Source organism: Protopterus annectens, chromosome 4.part0 (assembly GCF_019279795.1).
Source record: "Protopterus annectens isolate FY-2018-M chromosome 4.part0, PAN1.0, whole genome shotgun sequence".
NCBI lineage: Eukaryota > Metazoa > Chordata > Ceratodontiformes > Protopteridae > Protopterus > Protopterus annectens.
In genome coordinates, this window is record NC_056733.1 from 581,261,545 (window position 1) to 581,285,522 (window position 23,978).

The 23,978-nt window shown below is 41.5% G+C and overlaps 1 protein-coding gene across 2 annotated transcripts in view; it reads right to left on the reverse strand.

Annotated features, from left to right (window-relative positions):
* Positions 1 to 23,978, reverse strand: part of UBE3B (ubiquitin protein ligase E3B) — a 2,006,489-nt gene that overhangs the window by 1,446,252 nt on the left and 536,259 nt on the right. The gene's annotated exons all lie outside the window — the stretch shown is intronic.

A 23,978-nucleotide genomic window follows, 5' to 3' on the forward strand; every position in this document is an offset into this window, starting at 1 on the left:
GACACAAAGATGCTTTAGAGACAAGTACTGAGGAAGAAGAATAGAGAATAGGCTTTACTAGATTTAAAGTAGAAGAACTCTAAGGGAAAGATGAAGATTGCTTAAATTTAGACTAAATTTTTTAACCGAGCCTTTAACTGTGCAGTGATGGCAAGAGCACAGGCACCCCAAAAATAATTTTAAACTTTTAATACAAGTAGTACAGGCTAGCACACTTTTAGACTGCAACCAAACAGGAAAATTAACAAGCAACAAAACATTTTTCAGTAGAAAATTAGCAACAATTTTTACTAAAATGACACATTATGCAGATAATAAAAATGCAGGTCTAATGTTGTCAAATGTTTGTCTCCCCTCCACAAAACCACACTCATCTATATCTATCAATGTTGGCAACACCTTTGGTGTGCTTTTAGCCACTGTACATATAAACACTTTATAAACATGGTTTAAAATTGAAATGGGCCTATATGAAACCAGATCTGATAGCTCTTCACCATATTTCGGTATTACAGCCACTACAGATATTTTTTCAGGATGATGGTACTTCCACTCATCTTAAAAAAACTGTTAAACAAAACTTTCCAGATCTTTACCACTTTCTTCCCTCATAGCTTCCAAGCTTCCACCAAAATACCATCTATTCTTGGAGACGTTCCCGCAGACTGGTTATACATCACCATTTTTATCTCATCTCATCCTGTCTTAATGGTTAGTTATTGATCTTCATCTGCCACTAACCTTGGCATACTTAAGTCTTCCATAAGTATTTTTATTTGTTCTTTTTCTTGATTTCTCCATTTCTCTGCTTCATACAACTTTTCATAAAATGTCCGAAGTATCTCTACTAGCTCTGCAGGATCCTCTGGTTACTTTTCTTGTTATAGGCTCCCTAATTTTGTCAGCAACCTTTTCTACTTTCTCTTGCCTAAGTCATTATGCTAAATTTTTTAGTGCTCTGGAATTATCACCAAAAAACAGATGATTAACAGCAATCTTTCTAAACTTGTGCATATTATCCAGGTACTCTCTTACTTTCTCTTTAGCGTTCTGCAGCTGCATCTCTTCTCATTCTGTTAAGATTCCGCTTACTCTGCAACACACTAACCTTTGTCCATTCTTCTGAATAGCTTTTGTTACTTCTTAACCATACCTCTTTCTCTTTTATTTCTACCCTATTTTAAACTACACTTTCATTTTATCCCACTCACTAGCTATAACTTATGTCTTACCTAATAACATCCAAATAATTTCCACTACCTGTCTTTAAATTCCTCTCTTTAACAAGTAGGTGGTGAAGTGCCTGTGTCTCATTTTTACTTCATTACTCTACATTTTTATCTTGGTTATTATTGATGCAGGATCTGAAATAGTTATAGGATATGCATGAAGCCTCTCAATTAAACGCACATGCTCCTGTGAAAAATAATTCCTATCTGGTTTAGCCAAGTTACTGTACCTTGGGGAATAATATGTAAATTTTCTCCAGGTTCCTACTACTGAATTCATGTCTTCCATGCCAAATATTTTCATATATTTCTTCATGAATCTACCGTTTTGTTATATTATCCCTTCTAGGCCCCTCCAGATACATGCTCATTGTTGCAAATCAAATTAAAGTCCCCACCTGTAAGTAATATTCTCTGGTAAAAGCTGATCATTTCTCCTCAAATTTTCTTAAGCTCCATAACAGTGGTTTTAAGTGGCAAATATAAACACATGCCAGCATAATCCTCAACCCTTGCAAGTTGCCCCTTACTACCACAAATTTAACATTATCATCTTTCTTTTTTCCTCTTCTATCAGTATTGGAACCCCTTCAATATTTAATACAAGTACTTTTCTTTCCTTTGTCTTTGATATTCTGCTGAATATCCTTCCAGCAATCCTTTTCTTTATCAAATTCACATGCTCAATTCTTTCCAAATGTGTCTCCTGTACCATTGCTATTTGCACTACTACATTTCTTTACATAATTAAATATTATTTCCTTTTAATCTACACCTAGGTGACCATTCACATTCCAGGATGATATAGAAAATATTTTCATTATGATAAGAAATGATTATTCCCACTTATTATATATGACAGCTTTTTAAATGTCTATTTCTAGCTTTTGTGATACATACACCCATTAATGTTTGGCAGGTTGATGCTTTATGCTGTCTCTTGTTATCATCTCCATTTTAACCTATGTCACATTTTACATGACTTTTTGCTTTAATGAAAACCCTCAAGTAAAACCAAACACACCCACAAACACTGTCATACAAACACACAAAACTATATACATCTTCAACTGTCCCTAATAGACAGCTGCAAACACAGGCCTTATCTAACCTAAAGATGAGATTATCCATGCTAAGACTGTGTTCCTACTTATGCTAATTGGTGTTTTTATCTTTATTCCCCCTCTCAGATGTGAAGTACAACTTACATGCTTGCAGAAAACATTAACTTTTAGCCTGGAAGAAATCAGTGCTTTGGCATTTTTTTACTGCCCTATAGTCAGCTTGTCTCCATGAAAAATGTAAGAAAAAATGTCTCACACAGCTGCAGACTTCTAAAGGCAAGCTGAAACATTTAAAGCTAAAGGGAAACTTTTCATTGTATTCAAGTGGTCTTATTTATGTTTCCACTTAAAACTTGTTAATGGATTAAGCCAGGTGTCTTAATCCAGACATTCACCTAGGCAAAAGTAAGAGAAAACATATCAGCTATACATATCTTATAATCTTTATACTTTTGCATCCCAGCCCCACCTCAACACCCCAAGAGTACAGCCTATTAACTTAAACATACTTTTGTCTAGCTTTTCTTCCTCTTTTTGCATCATAATGCCTATATTTCTTAATACTAAAAAAGGAAAAAAAGGCATCTTTATCCCATAGAATAACTAAATATTCTTTGCTACAAAGCATGCAATTTAGATCATGAAACATTTTATAGAAATACTGCTAAGAACAGAAATTGTTTTACATAGTTACCCTTTTCCTTCCTCTTCCCTTCTTGTTAGTGTCCTTCCAAACATTAATGACATTAAGTAAGGCAAATGCCTTTCAGTTCACAACAGGTTTAACAAAAGTCCATTCTTTCCACTTTTTCTTGTACAGCCATATTTCACAAATGTGACTGATACTTTGCAATCTCACATTTATTAACTAATTTCCATGTTGTTGGTCTTCTTCCTATTTATCTTCATCTCAATCTCCCAACTCCAGAAAATGGTTTAAATGCAAGTTACTCCTGATTCTTTGCATCAATTATTGTGCTTTTCTCGGTCTCTCATGCATTTTCTTTGGAACACTGGGAAAGGTTAAATTCTCTACATGTGCTTTATTATCAGAAGATTGAGAAGTAGAGTCCCCTTCTGCTTAATGTCTCACTTTTTTTTGGACAAACTTTTGCATTTCCTTCTTAGCCTTTTCTGCATAAAAAAATTACTTCTGTCCTAAGGTAAAAAAAAATTAAGACAGCTGGACACAGCAGCTTACATTTCACACCTGCCTCTTGACATTTCCTGACTGCTGAAATAAATGTGCTTCACTTCTGCTTGGCATACAGTGAATAATTATTTTCCATTCTTTCTGCTGGTAGGATTATATCTTTACTAATACAGGTCTTGACTGCTTTCTCATGGCCAGGTTTGCAGAATACACATGATATGCTCTTTCAATTAACAGATGCTGTTGTGGAATACCAGTCTGATAGCTTATATGTGCTTTCATAAAACTAACACAGTCCATTCCTTCTAGTTTCTCTGGTGCAGCAGAAAATCTCAGATTTCCCCTACTTGCTCTGTCCTCTAATTCTACCAATCTCGAAACATCTCTTCTTGAGCAGTCTCATATTTAGCTAGACTTTCCTTCAATTTGATCTCTGATTTTTGCAGTTTTATCAACTCATCTGAGTATCTCTATAAAGCTTCTTCCATTTTTCCAGGCTATTTGAGTTGATATACTCCTTCAGTGTTTCATTTATTTTAATCCGCTCTGAGCAAATTTGAGTAATTTTCCCTCTAGATTACAGGAAGCCATGTCTTGCACTAAAGCTAAAGCTTGAACTGCTTTTTCCTGAACAGATGCAGCATTATTCCTAGTCAGTGTGTTGACGCTTCACCTTTTCTAGTTGATTTTCTTTCATTCTCTCTCAGCTTCTTTTTTACTGGCATCCAGGCACAGTACTCACTGGCCTGCAACTGAATTTACTAAAAGTGACAGACTTCTTGACCCTTGTCTTTCAGTTCTTTTTTTCATGCTGGGAGATATAAAGTTAAGCTGTTGATTAGTGTGCAGCCATCTTGGAAAGTCCAAAACCCAATATCTTGTCCTGAAAGGAACAAAACGTTGCCCAGATTTTCTAACATCTTTAGTCTAATCTAAGTAGTATCTGAGCTGTCTATGCATCTCCAAAGAATGGAGTAACCTCTCACTGTTATTTTGTGGAGAGGGAAGGAAGGAGAGAGAATGGATTGTCTGATTTCAGACATATACCACCGACAACCTCAGGCACAAATGTAGTATTGGTTTTAAGAGACAAAATTAGAAAAAGGGGAACAGCCATAACAGGTTGAAGTTCAGATACTCTTTTGACCAAAGTCAAAACCACCACCAAGACAATTTTTCAGGAAAACAATTTCAAAGTAGAAAAAGCTGCAGATTCAAAGGGTGACTGGGTCAGCTTTTAAAGAACATAATTCAAGTCGCAAGTAGGAGGAATGGGTTTTCTTGGCTGCATGACATGAAGGATGTCTTTTAGAAAGTGTTTGATCAAAAAACTAGAAGAAACTTGCGGCTCCAGTGGCAGACAGGCAGAGATTGCTGACAAATTTTAACAGAAAAATATTTCTGACAAGAACTGAGCAATAAACACAGACAGGAAAGAACAGTATGGATGCCCAGAAAAAATGGGTCTTGTTCACTGTTGTGACACCAACAAGAAAATCTCGTCCACTTAGCTACATAAGATTTTCTAGTAGTGGGTTTTCTTCCCTCCTGTAAAAGCTGAAGCACATCCTCAGAAAAATGGTGCCAGAAAGGAATCAAAAACCTATTGCCCAAAGAGGTCCATTTTGTGGGGTAACTTGTGATGACTGTCCCATGCCAGCTGAAAGAGAAGGGAAAACTAGTGCTGTTTTAGGCCAAAAGGGAGTCACCAACAAGATTTTGCGCCTGTCTACCATGACCTTGTGAAGGACCTATGGCAAAAGAGGAAGACTGAGAAATATATACAAAGAACATCCCACTCCAAGAAAAAGACATGGCATCTGATTTTCAAGCCACAGGTCTTGGCACTCTGAGTTGCCTGTTCTTAGGGTAGGTAAACAGCTCCACCTGAGGAGTATCACATCACGGAACAATGTCCAAGAAAACCTCTCTGTGCAACATCTATTTGTAAGGATCGGTCCTGGGTCTGTTTGTTCATTTCTGAGGGGATACAGACTGCATTAAGAGTCAACTGGTGAAGAATGTCAATAGTTTAAAATTTAATATAAGCAAATACCAAAAGCTTTGCTGTTTTTTGATATTTGCTTATATTAAATTTTAAACTAATAGTGTTTCCGTGGTCTGGAGTTTTTATTTTGAAAACTTATGGTTGTCTTATTGACTCGGTTAACCTCAGAGATGGTCCTTTGCTTTTATATTATAAAGAATGGCAATAACCTATGCTATGTGGGCTAGTTTGCTAAGGTAGTAAGACTTTGTCCCCCCACTTGCTTCTTTATGTACCACATAACCATGGTGTTATCTTTAAGAGCTATGAGTGGTCCTGAAGACTAAAGATAATGCAGGACCTGAACAGACGAGATCAAAGCCATCATTTCCTTGACACTGATTTACTTGGTCACCTTCTGAGGAGACCAAACTCCCTGGACCTTGATGAAGTAAATGTATATAACCTCTGAGTGGAGGGAGAAACCAGAAAAGGAAGACCTGGATTTAGGCATATCTGGTCGATCCAAAGAAATTCCCTCCGTATGCATGGTAAGAGGAATTCAGAAGTCCAGAGGATGACATTGGTGAAGCCAAACTGTCTTCAGATACCACATGAAGTTCCTCATATAGAGTCTTGCAAAAGAAGCCAAAGAGATAGTGGATGCCATGATCCCCAGAGCTCTTAGGAACTCTCTAGCTGAGGTCTCTTGAAGAGGAATAAGGTATTGAAAGAAAGTTGCCAGAGAAAGGACCTTGGGAGGAGGAGGAAAAGCTGTCATTATAGCAGTTTGAATTCTGCAATCCAAGAAAGCCTGATCCTGAAAAGGCATCAAAGAACTGACTCTTTTTAGACTTGAAGTGAAGCCTACATGGTGAAGAAGGAGCATGGTGAACTCCAAGTCCTACAGGAGAGGCTGCTGAGGAGGAGTTTGAATGAGAAGGTCATCAAAGATAAGGAAAAATCTGAATTTCATGAAGTCTGCAAATGGCTATCACAGGGGCTAGACAATTGGTAAATACCCTTCGGGCAGTAGAAAGATGAAATGGCAAAGCAGAGAAAGTACAGTTGTGCAAGTAAACTTACCATAACAAGTAGATGTTTGAATGAGCACTGCTGCAGTAGCCTAAGCAATACAAGTTATATCCAACCAACTATACAACAACAAGCCAGTTTCCAAAGGTTCAGGCACCTTCTACATACCCAAACTGCTAGTCAGCTTGAGCTGAGCTGTCCAAAAAGACAGGTTTGGGCACCACGCCCTTCAGAGAGTTCATGCCAACACAGAGATGGAGGCTGTGCCCTGAAAGGGCAATGCTAGAAACAGCAAGTAATAAGTACTCACACCCTGGCATAAACAACACACCAAGAAACAAGGGGGGGACAGCAGCTATTGCAACAGTGATTACTCAAACATAATGCTATGGTAAGTTTACTAACTGCTGCAATAGCCTTAGCTAGAAGGCTAGATTACTCTACCCTAGCTTACTACATTTTGGATGTGGGAGATGAAGGGTCCAGGAGCCCCTGAAGAATGGTCCTAGTACAGCCTAAGCTAGATCTAGAGAAGGAATCAGGCTTGCAAAGCTTTGTAAATGCATACACAGAGGACCACATTGCTGCTTCTAGAATACTTTTGGACTCCAAGCCTTTCCAAAACACCATAGATGAAGCCAAGGCCCTAGAGAGTGGCCCTTGACTGTAACTGGAATAGTTTTATTGTTGTGACTATTACAAAAGCTTGTAGCCTGAGACAACCATTTGGAAACAGTCTGCTTTGATGCACATTGTCCCTTCTTTTTGCTTTCATACAAAATGAACAACTGATCTGAAGATCTGAAAGACTTTATGTCAAGGCAGTAACTTATTTGTTAGTGGACATACAAGGTATGGAGAACCCTTCTCCCTCATTTTTAGTTTCAGGAAAGAAAATGGGGAAATGGATTGTTTGGCTTAAAGTAAACTTGGACACTACTTTAGGCATAAAAGAAGGATTAGTTCTCAAAGAAACCTCTTGCTTTCTGGATAATGAGATAAGGTAGACTCACCATAACAGCTTGCAATTCAGATTCTCTTCTTGCAGAGCTCAGAGCAATTAGCAAAACAGTTTTCCACGTTAAAAACCTCAACTCAGATAGATTAGCTGCTTCAAGTAGAGCAACTGTTCGCTTCTCTAACACAAAATTAAGATCACATGGAGGGATCATCAGTTTTCTTGAAGGCTTCTACGCAAAACCACTTTCAAAAACATTTTGTCATGACAATGCATTGAAAAGAGGAAGAACCATAGGCAGGACATGTTGAAATGGCTGATAAATGAACTTTAATGAAGGAGTATGAAAGGCCATAGTATAGTAACTCATACAAATATTGTAAAACCACAGAACAACCAGCCTTGAATGAGTGCTGATCATGCTGTTAGCACCAACTGGAAAACCTTTTCCTTTTTCCCTTACTATAAAACTTTTTAGTAACAGGCTTTCTTGTCTCCATTAGTACCTGCTGCATGTCCTCAGCAAATAAATGCCTAAACGGAACTAAGACGCTATCTTAAAGGCAGTCAGTTGAAGTTTATTGGGGTCTGGGTGTATAAAACATCCCTAATCTTGTCTGAGTATATTCATTCTGTGAGGAAGCTTGTGGTAACTGCCCCTAGCCATTTCCAAACCAAGGCAGAACCACTGGTGACTGGACCACAAGGGAGTCACCACAATGATGTATGGAGATTCCTTCTGAGTCTTCAGAAGTACCCTGAATATCAGTGGAAAAGCATAGAGGAACATCCCAGTTTCAAGGAAAGGAAGTCAACCATCTTACATGCCTTCTTGCATGGAGTCCTAGAGTAGAATCTTGTCAGTCGATTGCTCACAGAGGTGGCAAATACCTACACTTGAGGAACGTCCCACAGTTGGATCAAATCTTGGAAGATCCTCTGACCTAGTTTCCCATTTGTGAGGGTCTGCCCTTGTCCTGCTGCGATTGTCTGCCACACAAGTAGGATGCCTGTAGAGTGACAGTATGCTACAAAGCTATATCCAGAGATAACATGGCTAGTCTGTAAAGGGGGTATAACCTGGTTCCCTCTTGCTTGTTGATGTAATACAGGACTGTGGTATTGTCTGCAACAACTTGAAGAGGTTTCAGGGATCAAACATAATTTAGACAGTTGAGTGCCTTGATCATGGCAAGCATCTTTTAATACTTATGTGATTGCGTCTGCCCTTGGTGTCCCACACACCTTGCACTTTCATCCCTCCTTAAACTGCTCCCCAAGCAGTCCATGTGCTAAATGACTGCTTTGAAGCAGGAGAAGGGAAGGGGAGACCTGGATTTATGGATATTTCCTGTCTCCACCAATTGATTTATCAATGTATCTTTCTCATGTGGAGTCTTGCCATTGGGTATCATAACAATCACAGATCCCATGAGACCCAAAATTCTGAGGTATTCTCTTGCAGTGACTGAAGTCTCAGTGGAAAGCTTTAGAAAAAGATCTACATATACATCTATTTTCTTTCTGTCAAAGAAAATCCCTTACAACTGAAGAGTCTGAAGAGATAACATTTTGAGTTAGGGAACTTACAGAAAAGTGTTAAGATGTTAAGAAAAGTGTTAAAAAAAAGTAAGATCTAAGCTAGGTCTCCAAGAACCGTCCTCCTGCGAGCCAGAAACACCAGGAATGGAAACTCTTGCCTTTCTGGTAAGAAGGACTCTGGCTAAACAGTGCACTACAAAAGATCAAATCAACTGAGGAAAATGAGGCAACTGACAAAGAGGTAACTGAGGAATACCAGAAAAGAGAGGAAGGGATTTCCATATTATTCTGTATCACTTGTGAATTATAGACAGAATATACTTGTCTGTAGTAATTTTCTGCCAAATGGGAAAGGACAGAGACAGTCTTTGTAAGAGAGGAATCTGGCTGAGAGGAACAGGAATGTAGTCACATGGAATCAGATTTATCAGGAAAGGAATACTTTTGCCCCCTAAAGTCATGACTCGATTTCTCAGAGAAAGTCCTTTTAGCGGACCTCTTGCCCTTTAGGGGTTGCCTTTGATATCTATGCACAAATGGACATGCTTTCAAAGGATAGTTCTTCTGGTATTTAAGAATAGGGGAAAGCAAGATCTACTTAAGGTTTTCCATAACCTTACCCATGAATTTGTAAGGGACTGGAGCCTAAGCCAGGAATACCTCAGAATGACAGACCCTGACAAAGCCATCCATGAAGAAGCATCAACAGCATCATAGCTGCACTCGATCAAAGCTCTAGCTACTTGAGAAGCAGATGTGAGTAAAAGAAGAGCTGAAGTCTTGTTGTCAGAGTCAGGCACATCAGCCAAGACCTCTCCAGTTTGAAGAGAAGGAAAACACACACCTGGTCATTTGCATTTGATAGCTGGTGGTTCTGAAAGCCAAAGTAGCAGAGGTGGAAACCTTATTTCCAATATCTACCCATGGTTCTATCATCTTTATCCACTGGCAAGACTTTAGGAGAAGTAATAAGCTTAGTGGGTTTGTCATGATAGAGTAATCTGAAGAGAGATTCTTATAAAAAAGAAACTTCTGAGCTTCAGGGACCTTATAAAACCTGTCTGCATTTTATAATCCAGGAAGTTGAGACTAAGGGGATTGAGAAGCAGACTTATAAGCGTCTAACAGAGCATCAAGAACAGGAGGCACTGCAGAAGGTATAGGAAAATCCACTTAAAGAAGATCACAATACCTCTACTGAATGTCAGACATCTTAGAACTTTCCCGCTTAAAGTGCTGCATCATTTCAAGGAGCGTATCCCCAAAAGAAAGTTACTCCATTGGAGAATCAGGGTAAGAGAGTCCTTCTGATCAAAATCCACTGCAAGAGGGGAATGAATTTGGGAAGAATAAGCTAAAGACTCTTCCCCACAATCTAAATATTTTCACCATCATCATAATCATCATCATCAGAACTCTCCCTAGTCCTTTTAAAGGAGTGGAAGATAGTAGAACCATACAACAAGGGACTGTCAACCCATGAGGAGGCTTCAAAGCAATCAGGGCTTTAAAAAGACCATGAGTAAAGTTTTGCCATTCTTGTGGGGAATCCTTAGCAATATGCCTGTTTTTCTACTTATTTTTAACAGGGAAATCACCCTAACAAACCTCAGAGGTTCCAAGTCCTAACATACCTCTATTAAAAAACCCCAGGACTTCTTCCCAAATAAGAATCTGCAGAATCCCCCAGGATTTTCCAAAATAACCAGCCAAGGTACCCCCTTCTCATCCCCAATGGATTTCCTCTGAGCCCAAGTGGATGTGCGAACAGTCTAACCTACACTGGCCTCCAACTGGGTTGAGAGAGCATAGGCTAGTGTCAGAAGTGGCCAGTCCATGGTCTCGTTGTCAGACACAATGCAGATGTCTGGCAGGTGCAGGACAGCACAATTCTCCAGTTTCAATTTCTTCTAATTCTTCTTTAAAAAAGGCTGGTCTTTTGGATGGAAAGATTCTGAAGCCACTGTATCCTGAGCAAGAAGCTTAAGGTGCTGATTTTTAAGATACACCAACAGAGAAGAAAGATGACTGTGCAGGGTCTTATGAATGAAGGTCTGAAAAATAGAACACACTTTATGATTCTGTTCTGCACCTAAACTCAAAAGGCAATTTTCATGTCTGTCATTATAGGGAATCTGCATCCCACATTCACATTTTTCCTTTCTGGATGACAAATATCTACAAGAAACAGAACTAAAAGGAAGGGTTGCATGGGGTACGTATATTCACCTAAGTATATAACCTACAGAGTGAAAATGAAATTCTGTGTTTCAACTGACAGCAACAAAGTTTTGAGGGTTTTCCTCTCAAGTCACTTATATACCTTACCCTTTGGACACAGGACATACATCTGATGTATGGAGCATGGAAGGGCCAAGGCTTTAATATACTGGCTGGATGTAGGGCTACCCTTGGCAGGATATCCCTACACTAAGGAATACTGCAACAGTGATTAAAGAAGGACACCCAATGCTGTCTGGCCAAAAGTGAGACTACTACAATATTTGAGGAGTCCTTCTGGACATTTAGAAGAAAGAATAGTTGAGTAAAATGTTATCATAACCACAGATGTGCTTCTCGTTTATGTTGCATTATTCTTAACATGAGTGATTTCACTGCCAAAGGTGGCCCCGACATTCGGCCAGTATACAGAAGACTTTAACCACTGCAGGGTACGTGGGATGTCACATGTAGGTCAGTAGCCAGCATAGGCCATAAAAGTGACATCTGCATGTACCATCCTCAAAAATGAATGCCCCAGTAACAACACCAGCCTAAGGAACAAAAGGACATAACCATAGCCAGAGAAAAAGACAAAAAAAAACAGGGGAAGGTGGGAGGGTCAGAATACTGCAACATAGAAGAGAAGGATATCTACAGTTATGGTAAGATTTTACACAACTATTCTATGTCCTTCTACTCCTATGTTGCAGTATTCTTAACATGAGGGAGAATAGCAATACTCTTGAAGAAGGAAGGGAGGGGGAGAAAGAGCAGAGGCACTTTCTAAAAGGCCATGGTGAATGGCTCAAGCAAAGCCAGTTCTAGATTTGGAGATGCCATCCAGTTTATAATGTTTAGTGAAGGTATGAAGAGAAGATCAGGTAGCTGCTTCCAAGATGCTGTTAGTATCCAAACCTTTGAAAAAAGCACATGAGGAAGCCACAGCTCTCATAGAATGAACTGTAAACAGTAGTAGAAAGGCTCTTACCATGAAAAACATAACAAAAGGAAATAGCCTTAAAAATCCAAGTGAAAACGGTCTGCTTAAAAACAAGCATTCTCAGAGCCCTGGGATGAAAAGAAACAAAAAGCTGATCAAATTTCCTGATAGCCTTAGTTTTATCCAAGTATTATCTGAGGTGTCTATGCACATCCAAGATGTGTAGAACTCTCTCACTAGGTGACTGCAGAGAGGGGGAAAAGTGGGTAAATGAATAGATTGGTAAAAGTTTTTTGAGGAAAAAAATGAATAGATTGGTTAAGTGACAACTAATTCACAACCCTGGGCATAAAAGAAGTGTTAATACACAAAGATTCCCTATCCTTATGGAAAATCAGGAAAGGGGAGAAGCCATCAAGGCTTGAAGTTCGGACACTCTGCTGGCTGAAGTGATGGCTAGCAATAGCACAATCTTCCAAGTACAGTGGTGCAGGGTAGCTGTAGCTGAAGGTTCAAACAGAGCCACGGTGAGTTTTTCCAAGACAAAACTGAGGTCCCAAGGAGGAGGAACAGGCTTCCTGGGAGGTCTGTTATGAAGGATGCCTTTAAGGAAGAGTTTAACTTCCGATTTAAAGACCAAAGGAGGAGAGAGAGGCAGACAAGCAGCAATAGCTGAAAGATGAACTTTCGCACAGGAATAGTCCAACCCAGCCTTCAGTAATTCACACAAGTAAGATAAAACCAGAGGGACATCCACAGAAAAGTGGGTCTAGTTTATGAGAAAGACACCAGATGGAAAACCTCTTCCATTTGGATAAGTAGGATTTCCTAGTACCGGGTTTTCTGGTCTCCTGCATAACCCTAAGCATGTCCTCTAAAAAGTCATCTTTGAAAGGAATCAAAAGCCTATCAGCCACAGTGTCAGATAAAGAGTTGACAGGTGTGGGTGTATGAGAGATCCCTTGTCTTGTGTGAGAAGAACTTGTGATGACTGCCCTTGGCTAAATGCATTAGAAAAGGGAACGAATGCTGTCTTTGCTAAAAGAGAGTCACCAGCAAGATTTATGGTTTGTTCTGCTGAATCTTCAATAGAACTTTCTGAATAAGAGGGAAGGAGGAAATGCACTGAGAAACATCCTCTTCCATGAGAAAGAAAGGGCGTCCACCTTCCACACCACGGTCTGGAACACCGGCACAAAATTATGGAAGTTGTCTGTTCAAAGGGGAGGCAAATAAATTTACTTAAGGAATACTCCACTGGTGAAGAATGTGGAGAAACACATCCCTGTGAAGCATCCACTCATGGGATTGAGTCATGGACCTGCTCAGAGTCTGCCACTACATTCTGACTAACAGAGATGTACACTGCCTGAAGGGTGAGATGGTACTGAGTTGCCAGTTCCCATGTCATGAGGGCTAGCCTGCACAGAAGGTACGATTTTGTCCCCCATTTGCTTATATACCAAAGAATGTGGTGTTGCCTGTAAACAGTTTTAGAGGGCCTGGACAAAAAAAAAAGGAGTGTGAAAGGTCTGTACAGCTAACAGTAGCTCTAATCTCTTTTTATGTTTATGTGCTCCTTCCTTTGAGAAGGGGACTAAAGCCCTTGAACCTTCCAAGATGCAAAGGCTGTTCCCCAACTGATGTCTGAGGCATCTGTGAAAAACTCTTGAATTGGCAGAAGAGGATGCACAGGAAGGCCCGAATTCACCAACAGAGGTCCTTCTTCAGACAAGGAGGAATAGGGATGAAAAGTCCAGTGGGTGAGCATGTTTGCTCCAAACTGACTTGAGGAACCACTGAAATTTCCTCATGTGAAGTCTGGCTAGAGGTAACATGTGGAAGGTGGATGCCATGAACCCTAGAAGGCAAAGAAACTCCCTGCTGTAAGACTGCAGTGGGAGAAGGTATTGGAACATTTTGGACAGAAAGAACTTTTTGAGGGGGCAGGGAAGCCAATATGTGATTTGTGTGGATTCTGCATCTCAGGAAGACTTGGTCCTGTGAAGGGGTGAGGAAAGATTTTTGGAGGTTTACTGTGAAGTCCAGTCTTTGTAGGAGGGAAATAGTGAAAAGGAGATTCTGTTGTAAGGTCTCTGGAAGGAGTGTCTGGAGCAGAAGATCATCCAAATATGGAAAGATCTGTATACCCTGGAGTCTGCAATAAGCAATCACAGGAACCAAACATTTTGTAAATTTATATCCTTGGTGCCATAGAGCGACAAAAGGACAATACAGAGAACTGAAGATTTGATGAAGCAACAGAAAAATGCAGATATTTCTGAAAAAGGGATGACAGGAAATGTAAAGGCAAGCATCCTTGATGTCCAGGGAAACCACAAAAACATGTGGAAGGATGAGGGGGAAAAATGGTATGCATAGAAAGCATGCAAAAGGTTGGGACCTTTAGGAAGGTGTTGAGGTGTGAAAAATCCAGAATGGGTCTCCAAGGACCATCTTTTCTGTGAACCAGGAATATCATGGTGTAGAAACCTCTTCCCTTTGGTTCAGTGGAATTTCTTCAATAGTTTCCTGGGATTTCAATACCTGGAGCACCTCTGGAAAAATTGTAGTTGCTCTTGAGGTGGTTGAGGAATGCTCATGAAGGATGAAGAGTTTCCCACACCATGAAATACCATTTGTGGATAATGGAAAGGACCCATGAGTCTTCAGTAATATGCTCCCAGACTGGAAGGTACAGGGAAAGAGACAGCGAGAGGAAAACTGGCCGAGAAAAAGTTGGTAGTCACAGACTACCTGGCTTTTCTGGAAAAGGCTGTTTTTAGGCAGGAGCAGGTTGAGAGGGTTTGGAAGCAGTAGGCTTCCTAACAACCCTCTTACTTCTAGAAGGAGAAATGCGGCATTGTTTCCTATCAAAAGGAGTTTTAGCTGGGTAATGTCTTTGGAATTTAGGAACCTGAAACACACAAATGTGTTTCAGGTCCTGTAATTCTTTACCTTTCTCCTGCAAGGACTTGAACAAGTCTGCTGCTACAGCCCCAAACAAACCCTTATTATCTACGGCAGGATCCAGTAAATTAGCCTTAAAGTCATCTGGAAGTCAATGAAGCCTCAACCTCGATACTTCCTCAAAACAAAGCCAGATGCAGCTACTGTAGCAGATGCCTCAGTTGAATCATAGCTGCATTTAACAGAGTGGCATGTCGCCTGGGAGGAAGTCCCCAGAAGTGCCGAAAGCTGTGACTTAACTTCCAATTTTGTAAAGTCAGAGTGAAGCTCAGTAGTCTGTGAAAGGAGAGCCAAAAGCATACTTGGTCATATGGGTTTGGTAATTAACAGCAAGGAAAGTTAGGGTGGCCAAGGCATAAACCTTTTTCCCAAACCTGTCCATGGTCTTGCTCTCTATCTGAAGGGAGAAGAGAAGTGGATGGCAATAGTCTAGAAGGTTTATCAACAGCCAGAGAAACAGTCACTGGATCTGCAGATGGACATTTGTACAGAAATTTACAGTCCTCTGGAACTTTACAGACTCTCTGGCCTTTTAGGGGCAGGGGGATGAGAATCTGGAGTCTTTGATGCACATGAGACGGCATCAAGAAAAGCTGGTAAAACCGGAGGCACAGCAGGAGGAGTGGAAGAATCCATCTGAACTAAGTCATAGTATCTTTTCTGCACCTTAGAAACCTGAGAACAGTCCCATTTAAAATACTCCCTCATCCTGGCAACATTCTCACTAAAGGTGATATCTTCACCAGGAGACTCTGTGCCATTGGACTCTTCTTCAGGGGAGATATACTTCAAGGGGCATGTAATCTGAGCAGAGCAGGCCAAGGATTCATCCACTGAGGAATCCTCCTCTTCAGCAGAATTCTGCACTTTGATTCTTTTATGAGATGAAGAAGTTAAAAGGAGGGCTAGGAAGGGAACCCCCCCCCCTCGAGGGAGCTTCAAGAGCCATAAAGGCAATGAACAAACCTTGTGTGAAAGCTTGCCAATAAGCAGGTGGATCCTGAGCAGAAACATGAATGGTTTCTGCTTCTTAAGAGTAACATTAGCCCTGTGAAAGGAGAAGGGACCCGACGTAGGCCTATGTTCAATGACCGTCATCGGTACATCCTCCCTTACTAAAATTTGTGGAATACTTTGAGGGCCTTCTGAAATAATGAGCCTCAGTTTTCCCGGTTTGTCTAAAGCAGATGTCTACAAAGCCTCTGAGGATGTGCCAATGGCAAGATCCCTTGCAGCTTCCGATGTGGTACCTGCCTTAGAATCGGAGTCAAAATCCAGATGGGTCTCTGAGCCTTCACTGGCCTTAAGAGAGACGTCCAGAATTGGAGGCGCAGCTGAAGCTTCAGGCTTAAGTTTCTTAGCATTCTTCATAGCAGTCTTAGCAGAAGACCTCGGATGTACCCTCCATAACATCCCGCACTAACCTTTTCAATCTGTGATTCTCAAGATAAATATTAAGAGAGGAAAGGCAGCTATGTAGGATCTTAGTAATGAAAGTACTGCAGATAGGGCAAGATGCATGACTGGGGTTGGGCACTAAGCAAAACAGACACTGATAGTAACTGCCTTTATGTGGAATTTGTCTTCCACACTGGCATTTGCTCTTTGCAATGACATGTAAGCCTCACAGTAAAAAAGCAGTAGCAAAAAAATAAAAAGAAAAGAAAACCCCAACGGGACACTTATCTGAATCTCTTGTATCTAGCAAAGAACTCAAGTTAGCAGATCGTTGATCGTAGATGACATTCGGACTGATAGCAGAGAAGTCCTAAGGAATGTCACCTTTATGGCTTATGCTGACTGCTGGCCTACGTGCAATGACTCACTTACCATGCAGTGGTTGAAGTCTTTGTATACTGGCCGAACGCTGGGACCACCTTTGGTAGTGAACTCCCTCATGTTAAGAATACTGCAACATAAGAACAGGAGGACATCCCTGGATACCAGTGAAAAGGGTGGAAAGACATACAGGAAAGTACAGTTGTGTACACTTACCATAAATGTAGATGTTTGAGTGTCTTCACTGTTGCAGTCATCACTGTAGGGTTCTTCCTGCCAGCAGGCAGCCCTTGGTCGGCCAGAATCCCAAAGTCTGGGTCTGGCGTCGACTGTGCAGTCACCCTTCCTGACGTCAGAGTGCCAGGGGTACAAAGCTCCCAGCCAACGCCATGTTCTCCAGTTTTTCTTGCCCCAGATGTCAGGTGCCCAAAAATAAAGGCTAAAAGTAAAACAAAAAGTAACATACAACAAACCCCATACCCTGTAGCAAATACACCTCAGAAGAAGGGTGAAGCTGGGAACCACACCAATGAAAGTATAAGAGGGGACAGGGGGGTGGGTAACCCAAACTGCAACAGTGAAGACACTCAAACATCTACATTTATGGTAAGTGTACACAACTGTACTATGTTCATCGTGTTTCACTGTTGCAGTCATCACTGTAGGGTTGAATCCCAAAGCTGAGATAAAGGGTGGTGGTTACTGAGTAGAAGGGGCGGTTAGAAGGCCTTGCAAGACTGCAGAAGCAAAGCCTGCCCTGGACTTAGAATAAAGAGGGAGATTATAGTGCTTAGAGAAAGTATGCACTGAACTCCAAGTTGCAGCTTCCAAAATATCTTTGGTAGGTACTCCCCTGAGAAAAGCAGCTGAAGTAGCAGCAGCTCTGGTGGAGTGAGTCCTAATTTTTCCTGGGATTTGCTTTCCATGTTGAGAGTAACAAAATCTGATTCCATGAGCAATCCATTTAGAAATGGTCTGTTTTGAAATAGCTTTGCCTTGGGAATTTGCTGCATAAGAAACAAACAGTTGTTCTGTTTTCCTGATATCCTTGGTTCTGTCCAGGTAAAAACAAAGCTGCCTGTGCACGTCCAAAGAATGCAAGATCCTCTCCCCCTTATTTTGTGGATTAGGGAAAAAAGTTGGCAGGTGAATAGTTTGGTTTAAAGCCACTTTAGAAACCACTTTAGGCATGAAAGTAGGGTTAGACCTTAAAGAAACCCTGTCTTGATGAAAAATAATGCAAGGTTCCACAGCCATGCGCTTGTAACTCAAGACTCTCCTGGCTGAAGTGAAAGCCAGTAGGATAACGGTCTTCCATGATAAATACTTTATATCAGATGTGGCAGCAGGCTCAAAAGGAGGCAGAGTAAGTTTTTCCAGAACATAATTGAGGTCCCAGGCAGGAATGGGTGGTGTCCTAGGGGGCCTTAAATTATTTGCTCCTCTGAGATATTGTTTCAGAAGTATATGTGAAAAAATTGGAGGATCTTTATTATAATATGCAGAGATAGCGGAGGCATGTATTTTTATGGAGGAAAAAGATAAACCCTTATGTAACATATCTGTTAGGTAGTGTAAAATCAATGGAATATTTGGAATGAGAGGATCTGATTCCTGAGCATGCATCCAGGTGCAAAATCTCTTCCATTTACCTTCATAAGATTTCCTAGTGCTAGGCCTTCTGGCTTCTAAGATAACATCCATGACCCGTTTGGAAAGGGTAGGATTAATCATAGACCCTGAATACGCCAGGCTGAGAGTTTTGATATGAGAGTGCAGGACCTGGCCCTGATGTTGGGACAAAAGATTTGGAATCTGAGGTAGAATCCAAGGAGGCTCCTGGGATAGATTCATCAGTGTTGAGTACCAAAATTGTTGAGGCCAATTCGGGGCTAGTAAAATCATCTTTGGTTTGTCCTGTTTTATCTTTAATAACACCCGTGGTAGAAGAGGTAGTGGTGGAAAGGCATATCCTGAGAGGTTCCTCCAACTGAATGAGACAGCATCCACTTTCCATGCTAGCTTGTGATATGTCCTTGTGCAAAAAGTCTGTAACTGGTAGTTGTGGGGAGATGCAAATAGATCTATGTCCGGGCAGCCCCAGGCTTCTGTAATCATCTTGAATATTTGGGTGTCTAGCATCCACTCATGTGGGTCTGACAGGTTCCTGCTCAGGCTGTCTGCCAGAGTATTTTGTTTCCCTGGCAGGAATTGAGCTTGTAGGTCCACTTTGCAAGCTAGTGCTGTGTGCCATAGAGCCATGGCTAGTCTGCAAAGGGGGTAGGAGTGTGAACCCCCTTGCTTGCTTATGTACCACATAACTGTGGTGTTGTCTGTCCATATCAGTAGCTGCCCTGGCTGTAAAAGATCCCTGAAAGCCAAGCCAAGAGGGCATTCTGCACAGCTAACATCTCTTCTAAATTGATATGTAGATGCTTCTGATCCTTTGTCCAAAATCCTTGCAGGCCTTTCCTCTGCAAGTGGGCTCCCCATGCGTAATACGAGGCGTCCGTGGTTATCACTTGGTAGGCTGGAGGTAGACTGAAGGCTTTCCCTTTGTTTTGAAGACATGCCATGGCCCACCAATGGAATTCCTTTTGCAGGCAAGGCAAGACAACAATCTCTGTTTCTAGACTGTGAAAATGCTGGGACCATATGCTGTTTAGGTACCATTGTATCTTCCTCATATGCAGTCTTGCATATGGTATGAGTAGGATGCAGGAGGCCACGTAACCCAAAGCCTGCAGGAATTTCCTTGCAGTTAGCTGAGACATTAATGCCAGGCTTTTGAAAGTTGAAGCCAGCTGTTGTTGTTTTTCTGATGTCAGGAATGCCATCTGGGTTGTTGTGTTTAAAAGAGCACCCAGGAAAGTTATCTGTTGAGTGGGTGTCAAATTTGACTTTTTTACGTTCACAGTGAATCCCAGGTACTTGAGTAGATTCTGAACAAATTCCAGGTGCTGGAGTAAAATATCCTTGCTGTCTGCTTGAATAAGGCAGTCGTCCAGATAAGGTAAATTTGAATTCCCTTGAGTCTGCAGTAAGCTACTACTGGTGCCAGGCACTTGGTAAAGACCCTGGGCACAGTAGACAAGCCAAAGAGCAGCGCAGAGAATTGGTAATGTTTCGAGCCTGCCTTGAACCTGAGGTATCTTCTGCACTCCTGTCTGATAGGAATGTGTAGGTAAGCCTCCTTTAAATCCAATGTCACCATCCATGCATTTTTGCTCAACACTGGCAGGAGCTGCTGTAGAGTAAGCATCTTGAACTTTGGTATCTCCAGGAAAGTATTTAAGACTGACAGATCCAGGATGGGTCTCCAAGTATTTTGCTTTCTGGGAACTAGAAAGAGTCTTGAATAAAAGCCTTGTCTTGTCTCTGATTTTGGAACCAGTTCTATGGCCCTCATAGCCATGAGGGACCTCACCTGTTTTAATGCCTCTGCCCACTGATTTTTTGGTAGGTCTGGCCATCCGTTTGGCCTTGGAAAGGTGTGAAAGTGGAATTTGTAACCTCTTAAAACTACATCCAGAACCCACTTGTCTTGGGTTATGTAAGTCCAATTTCGGTGAAAAAGAGAAAGTTTTCCTCCCAGAGGAGCCTCCAGGAGAGAGGTTCCTGGAGCCATGCAGGGGGAATCATTGTGCCTGTTTCCTATAAGATTGAGACCTATCCTCGCCACTCCTGGGGGTGGAAGCACTCCACTGTCTAGGTCTATAAGAGGTCTGTGCTTGGGCCTTCCCTCTGGGGCGCCTATATCTACCCCTCTGAGGCCTGTCCGAGCTGGGAAAGGACCAATTTTTAGCTGGCCAAGTTCTGCTAAATCTAGGAGGCTGAAGTTGTAAGAAATCCTTAACTGTTTGCATGGATTTTGTCTTGTCCTCCATTTTCTTTATCACCTCTTCAGCCTTAGACCCAAATAAAACATTATGTTGAACAGGAGCATCCAGTAATTTTGCTTTCACTTGATCAGGCAAATTTTGTTCCTTTAACCAAGCATGCCTTCTAATGACCGTGCCAGTGGCAGCCGCCCTGCAAGAGGTCTCCAAAGCATCAAAACCACAGTGTAAGGTAAGTTTCCCCACCTGCTCAGTAGCATGCATCAAATTGTGTAATTCCTTATTGTCTGCACATGCAGAAATGGTACCCAGCTTTTGTTTCATAACAGACAAAAGGTATTGCTGATATTTTAACATATGAAATTGACAATTTAAAGCCCTAATAGATAAAGTAGCAGAAGTGTACAGTCTTTTGCCCCATCTCTCCAAAGCTCTAGAATCCTTATCTGATGGAATAGGGTTTTTAGCAGTGGCGGCCTTAACACCCTTAGGACCCTGAGAAATGGTTTCTGGATCAGCAGTAGGATTTTTATAAAGAAATTGGTGGGAGTCAGGGACTCTGTAATATCTATCAGGCTTAGCAGGGGCCGGAGGAAAGGAGTCAGGAGTTAAATTAGACTCAGAAAAGACATCATCCACAATATCCAAAATAGGAGGAATAGCCAGGGGTCTCTGTTGGGGAAGAAGAAGGAAATCCCTAAGCCTTCTCTTAGATTCAGAGTACTTCTGTCCTTCCCAGTGAAAATGTTCCCTCATGTCATGTAAAGTTTCCCCAAAAGAATAATCCTCAGAGGGAGAAGCTGAAGGAATGGATTCCTCAGCATCAGAATCCTCATAAGGAGGGAAAGTATAATCCTGTTCAGAGGAAGACACTGAAGAGATAGATGCCTGATCAGAGGATTCATAATCCAATTCTTGTCTTGGCCTTTTGTATGGAGGGGGATGTGAACCCATAATCATAGTTAGCAAGTCCTCTGCCATTTTAAGCATTTGCTTTTGAGATTTAGGTCCCGGATCAGAGGAGGCCTGGGCTTGAGTCTTTGTTTTAGAAGGAGTCTTTGCCTTTGCCTTTATCTGAAGCTGCGTAGGCCTGAAAACCCCTTCGGAAGCCGGTACCTGCAAAGCGGCTCCGGACCCATCCGAGGGAGCATTATCCGAAGGTCCTGCACCTGGAGTATTAGAAGGCCTAGTTGGCTCCTCGTGGGAGTCCGTTTCGGCAAGCGGTTCTGTAATGGCCGATGACAGGGGCTGCGAAAGCGCCTCACTGACGACGGCCGAACCGGCAGCTGGCTCTGACTGTAAACTGTCGTCTGATTTGGACCTCGGAGGCCTATCCTTATCCTTGCACCTTTTATGAACTCTGGTAGTCGGAAGCGTGTCCGACGACATGTTATAATTAAATCGCCTCCCAAAGTAATGAAAAGCAAAATCGTATCTCCGTTTAATAGTACGTTGATTAAATCTAGCACAAAACTGACAACTAGCTACGTCGTGGTCAGGACCTAGACAAGGAATACAGTAAGAGTGAAAATCCTTATGAGGTATTTGCTTCCCACATGCAATACAACTATTAAGTTTTTCTGACATCGGTCTGGAGCAAGAAAAAAGTTTCCCCAACGGGGTACCTTAGCTTTGAAAAGAAGAAAGTCTTTGGAATGAAGCACCAAAAATAACAGGAGTCAGCCAACAGGCACTTGTGAACTGCTTCCACCGCGCGGCAAGAAAGACTGGAGAACATGGCGTCGGCTGGGAGCTTTGTACCCCTGGCGCTCTGACGTCAGGGAGGGTGACTGCACAGCCGACGCCGGACCCAGACTTTGGGATTCTGGCCGACTGAGGGCTGCCTGCCGGCAGGAAGAACCCTACAGCGATGACTGCAACAGTGAAACACGATGAACATCAAAAAAATATGTTTTCCAAGTCCATTTGCAAGGAGTTCTTTAATTGTCTGTTTTTCATTTGAAAGGAAGCAAACAAATCTACTTGAGGCACTCCTCACAACTGTACTGTTTCTTGAAAAACCCCTAGGTACTGTTCCCATTTGTGAGGACCTGTCCTGGTCTGGCTTAGCTTGTCTGCTACCAGGTTTTGCTCTGATGGAATGTATGAACCTTGAAGAGTCAAACTAAGCTGAGCTGCCACTTTGTGGGTTGTCATGGCAAGTCTGCAAAGGAGATAAATTCAAGTACCCTCCTCTCCATCTGTTGATGTACCATAAAACTGTAATGCTGTCTGTAAAAATTTGCAGAAGTCCTGGAGACCAGAGATGATTTAAGGCTTTCAACTCATTTTTTACTGCCATCATCTCTGACATATATGGGCATTAGTCCTCTTTGTTCCACAGACCTAGTACTTTCACATCCCTCCAAGCAAAGCCTGAAGCACCTGTTGTGAGAGCTTGAAGAGGGGGCAGAAGGAAGAATGGAAGACCTGGATTTTGAGAGAACTGGTCTACCCATCACAGAACTTCCTTCCTTACAAACCCCAGAACAGGGATCTGGAAGGATAAAGACTGTTAATGGTGAGTCCAGAATGAGCTAGGGTACCATTGAATTTTCCTCATTTGAAGGCTTGCCAAGGAAATCATGAGAATCATAGACACCATCATATAAAATATTGCACAATAACTACAGCAATCAATCAGCGGTGGTCTGAACAGTTTGGGAAGAGAGACTGGAAAAGCAATTTACAATGAAACAATGGGAAGGCATAAGTATGATTCCCAAGTATGCAAAGTCTAGAAGATTTAGGATTTCTGCTTGGAAGTGTTTGCATACGTATTTTTATACACCAAGCAGACTTCAAAGAATATTTCCTCAAGTAGACGGCAAATGGTGGTGTGATAAGGGACAGAGAGATAACTGGGAATATATATTTTGGGAGTGTAATGAGCTGGCAAACTTCAAAAATTCCTTACAGGGCACCTTGCCAGACATAATGAGTATGCAAATGGGTTTAACTAAGGTAATTATTTTTCCAGCTGGGATACATCAACTGAACTGCGAAGACATAAGTAAGGCCTTGCCAAGTTTACTTCTGGTGGTTGCCTAAAAAAAGCAATTACTAGAAAATGGAAACCAAAGTCTAAACCGACTGCATTTGAAGTAATGAATATTGTTAACACAGATAAAATAACTTGAAGTGGAATATTTAGAAAAGGGTAGAGGCAAAGTATACAGAAAAAATGGAAAGTGTAGAAACAATACATAGAGGAGAATATTTTGGAGAAGGAGTGAGATTTAAGGGAAGGCAGAAATTG